The following is a 4,962-nucleotide window of genomic DNA, read 5'->3' on the forward strand; positions in this document are numbered from 1 at the left end:
GAGGCAGCTCTTCCCCAGTCGCATTTTGAGTGCCTTCCAACCTGAGGGGCTCATTTTCTGGCACTATATCTGACAGTGTTTCTCTGCTATTCATAAGATTTTCAGTGGCTAAATATTCCGAAGTAGTTCATCACTCTTTCTTCTTAGTTTGTCTTTGTCTGGAAGCTCATCTGAAACCCTGCTGGTATTTAAAATACCAGTGGCATAGCTTTCAGAATCACAGCAACTCACAAGCCACCACAGTAAGACAAACTGATGGGCGATTGGTGGCTGTTTTGTTTTAAGTGGAAACAGTTACTTTAAATTTCAAGGAGATCTGTGTGCATGTGCATGCGTAGTAGAACCTTCCAGGGGTGGGGGTGGAGTGTCTATTTGTTCAGGCATCCCCTCTTGTCACTAGAATGGAAGTGTGCAGACAGTGAAAGACTAATGAACATATACCAAAAAAAGAATGTCCACACCTGTATCTCTGCAGTTCTGTCTGGCGTTCGTGGCTGTTTTGATCCTTCCCCCGTTTGTCTCTCCCAAGATGGTGGCTCTGGGAGTAGCTTAGCATCTTGAATTAAAAAGCAATGGATTTCTTGATTCTGCTACAAATTCCCCTAGCTGTAAGACTTCCAATCTTCTAAATATTCCTTTATATGTGGTTCAGAGTTCTAGCACCATCTGGTATTCTGTGTTGTTGGTAACGGAGCTTCTCACTGCACATCTACCCAATCCACCATCTTTTTTTTTTTTTTTTTTTTCACATTTTGGAGATTTTTATTAATTTAAATTGACATTCCTAATTTTGTTTGCCAAGTCCTTAGCAAATACACCTTTATTTGATGCAATCCTACAGGTGTTTCTTAATAATACCACAGAATCATGAAGACTTGCAGTTATCAATGTTTTGTAGTGATTAAAGCTATGTTCAAATAATTAACAAGTTACTTCACTGAAATACTTCAAAGAACATTCTAGGGAGTGTCTGAAAACTGTTTTATAAATAGTGATTGATATAATTGTCTTATACTTGGTGCTCAACATAAACACTTCTTCTATAAAACATTATTTTAATACAGTGCCCTAGTGTGTTGCTAAGACTACAGAATAAAGCTTTATCTTCATATTTATTTTATTCATAGGCCTCTTATCAATTAAGAACTCTGTATCCAACATTAATACACAGTCATATCACAACTGACATTCTTTAGAAGCAGAAAAGGTTGCAACAAAACAAACTATTTAACTGCATCATATACTCTTTATACAAATAGCTCACTCTGAACAGTGGAATTGAATGCAGACAAAATGCTTTTGAAAGTTTGTTTGCCTCGATGGCAGTTACAGCCTCCACACAGTGAAAAGGAAAGGAGCAGAGTCATAATACATACACAGTATTTTCAGTGCTTGTAGCACGTTTAACCCCTTCATCCATCCAATGGGTGTTAGATTAAAGTGGTAACTGAAATTTCACATCCACCTGGGCTTGCTTGGCCAAGGCCACTATTTCTGAAAGCTTCACAACCATTTTAGCAGCTTCATCCAAATCATCACAAGCAAGAATTTTCAGTCCACTGTCTGCTATTAGTGCCTTAGCATCATCAACTCGTGTACCTTGCAACCGTACCACAATAGGGATTTTAATGTCCAAGTCCTTGACTGCCATGACTATACCCTGTACAATAACATCGCACCGCATGATTCCTCCAAAAATGTTCACCAGAATAGTCTGGACCTTTTTGTCGGAAGTGATAAGTTTAAATGTTTCTGTTACTTGATCTACTGTGGTACCACCCCCCACATCCAGAAAGTTGGCTGGAGTTCCTCCATGAAGCTTGATTATATCCATTGTGGCCATAGCCAAACCAGCACCATTTACCAGACAGCCTATGCTTCCGTCAAGGCCAATGTAGTTGAGATTTGCTTTAGTTGCAGCCTTGTCCCTTTCATCTTCCTGGGTCCAGTCCTGTAAATCGAAGATTTTCTTCTGGCGATAGGCTGAATTACTATCAAAATTAATCTTTGCATCCATCTAAATCTTCTACCATTGGATTTATTTCTACCATGGTTGCATCATATTTCAGAAAAAGGTTGTAAAGCTTGACCATGTTGTCTGCTGCAGAATCCAGAACATTTTGTGGAAATCCCATCTTCTGTGCAAGCCTGAGAGCTTGCTCCTTTTTGATGCCTTCCATGATATCAACAGGCTCCTTCACTATGGCCTCAGGACTCTCAGCAGCAACATCTTCAATGTTGACACCACCTTGAGAACTTCCTATTAGTACAGGACCTTGAAATGACCTTTCCATTGTTATTGCAAAGTTGTATTCTCTCCTGGGATATCTTCGCTCACAGACCAGTACTTGGTTGCATTTCTGCCCTTTTTTCCAGTTTGCTTGGTAAACAACTTTTTCCCAATCATTTGTGAGGAAACAGCCTTTGCTTCTTCAGGAGAGAAAATGATCTTCACTCCTCCTTTGAGGCCACTTTCAAATGTCCCTTTTCCTCTACCACCAGCTAAAACCTGTACTTTTATCACAACATCTTTTGAACCTAGTTTTTTTGCAATTGCAAAAGCTTCATCTGGTGATTTTGCCACTTGTCCTTTGGGAACAGAGATACTGGCTTCCTGCAACAACTCCATGCTCAGGTATTCATGTAGTGCCAGATTCCTTTGCTGCTGCTGCTGTACTTGGAGCCCATGGTTGTTTAACAATCCAGAGCTTCCCAGAACCTGGGCAGCGGCCCGCAACGCCATCCGGGAACCATGGCTCCTAAGGGTGGCGGTAGCCAACTGCCAGCTGTAGAACATGCAGGCCGCCATTTCTGAATCCGACCCCGTCCCCTCTGCCCGATCCACCATCTTATATGACCTGAACTGTGACTAGAAATTAGGTGGAAAGGAATGCAGTATAGACCAGCCACTGACAATTTAGTAATAAAACTCATTCTACCAGGAGAACATCATAAACCAGACAGGAAACAGAGGCAGAAGCCCATTTGCTAGTATGCCAGGAGCAAGCTGGCACCTGAGGCCCACACTGGGATAGGTTCAGGTCCCACCTATGCTTCTGCCTCAGTTTCCTCTTAACTTCCAGCTCTGGCAATCTGGCCTGCAAGTCCTGTGAGTCCCAGGCCTGCTTTTTGTGGAATTCCTTTGGTTTTGTATAGCAAAACTCTGCAGATGTGGCTCACCTTCCCTGCCAAAGAGGATGAACAGTTCTACATGTTGGACATACCACAAGCAATTGGAGGACTTATTTTGTGCCCGGCACTGTGCTCCATCTGTATTTCACTTATGTGCTTGATTGTTAGGTTGATGTTAGTTACCATGACATCAGTTCTGACTCATAGTAACCCTATACACAACAGAATAAAACATTGCCTGCTCCTGCTCCATCCTCAGAATCATTGTTATGTTTTAGTCCATTGCTGCTACTACTGTATCAATCCATCTCGTTGATGGTCTTTCTTTTTTTTTTTTTGCTGACCTCCCACTTTACCAAGCATGATGTCCTTCTCCAGGGATGGATGGGTCCCTCCAGAAAACATATCCAAAGTAAGAGAGATGAAGTCTTTCTTACTTTGGATATGTTTTCTGGAGTCCTGAGCCTTGGGGTCCAGGAAGTCACCATCCTGGATCCAAGGAGCACTCGGCTGTACTTCTTCCAACATAGATTGGTTTGCTAATTTGGCAATCCAGAATACTTATATTCTCTTCCAACACCGTAATTCAAAAGCATCAGTTCTTCTTCAGTCTTGTTTATTCATTGTCCAACTTTTCACATGCATTTGAGGCTATTGAAAATACCAAGGCTTAGTCCTCAAACTGATATCTTTGTTCCTGAACACTTAAAAGAGGTCTTGTGCAGCACATTTGGCTAATGCAATATGTCATTTGATTTCTTGACTGCTGCTTCTTTGAGTATTGGTTTTGGATACAAGCAAAATACTGTCTTTAACAACTTCAATCTTTTCTCCATTTACCATGATGTTGTTTATTGGTCCGGTTGTGAGGATTTTTGTTTTCTTTACATTAAGGTGCACTCCATACTGAAGGCTGTGGTCTTTGGTCTTCATCAGCAAGTATTTTAAGTCCTCTTCATTTTCAGCAAGTAAGGTTGCATCATCTGCATGCCACAGGTTGTTAATGAGTCTTTCTCCAATCCTGATGCCACGTTCTTCTTTTATAATCCAGCTTCTGAGATTATTTGCTCAGCATACAGGTTGAATATGTGTGGTGAAGGGATACAATCCTGGTTCACACCTTTTCTAATTTTAAACTATTCAGTATCCCCTTGTTCTGGTCTTACATCTGCCTCTGGTCTATGGACAGGTTCCTCATAAGCACAATTAGATGTTCTGGTATACTCATTCTCCACAATGTTATCCATAGTTTGTCATGATCTTCAAAATCAAAAGCCTTTGATAGTCAATAAAGCATAAGTAAATATCTTTCTATCATTCTTAGCTTTCAGCCAAGATCCATCTGAAGTCAACAATGAAATCCCTAGTTCCATGTCCTCTTTTGAATCTGGCTTGAATTTCTGTCCATTCTCTGTCAATGTACTGTTGCAAGTGTTTTTGAATTATCTTCGTCAAAATTTTACTTGCATGTGATATTAATGATATTGTTCCATATGCGCATTCTGTTAGAGCACCTCTTTTGGGAATGGGCACAAATATGGATCTCTTCCAATCAGTTGGCCCAATTCCTGTCTTCAAAATTTCTTGGCATAGATGAGTGAACACCTCCAGGGCTGTATCAGTTAATTTGTTGAAAATTTTCTGTTTGTTTTTTGCCAATGTCTTCAATACACCTTGGACTTCCTCCTTTAGTATCATTTAATTTTTTATCACATGCTACCTCTTGAAATGGCTGAACATCGACCATTTCTTTTGGGTGCAATAACTGTATATTCCTACTATCTTCTTTTGATGCTTTCTGCATCATTCAATATTTCACCCATAGACTCT

At 40.5% G+C, this 4,962-nt stretch overlaps 1 pseudogene; it reads right to left on the reverse strand.

The window, feature by feature from the left end:
- Positions 1–1,435: 1,435 nt before the first annotated feature.
- On the reverse strand, positions 1,436–2,830 carry LOC102839312 (annotated as a pseudogene).
- Positions 2,831–4,962: the final 2,132 nt, after the last annotated feature.

The sequence above is a fragment of the Chrysochloris asiatica genome, unplaced genomic scaffold (assembly GCF_000296735.1).
Source record: "Chrysochloris asiatica unplaced genomic scaffold, ChrAsi1.0 scaffold00403, whole genome shotgun sequence".
Classification (NCBI taxonomy): domain Eukaryota; kingdom Metazoa; phylum Chordata; class Mammalia; order Afrosoricida; family Chrysochloridae; genus Chrysochloris; species Chrysochloris asiatica.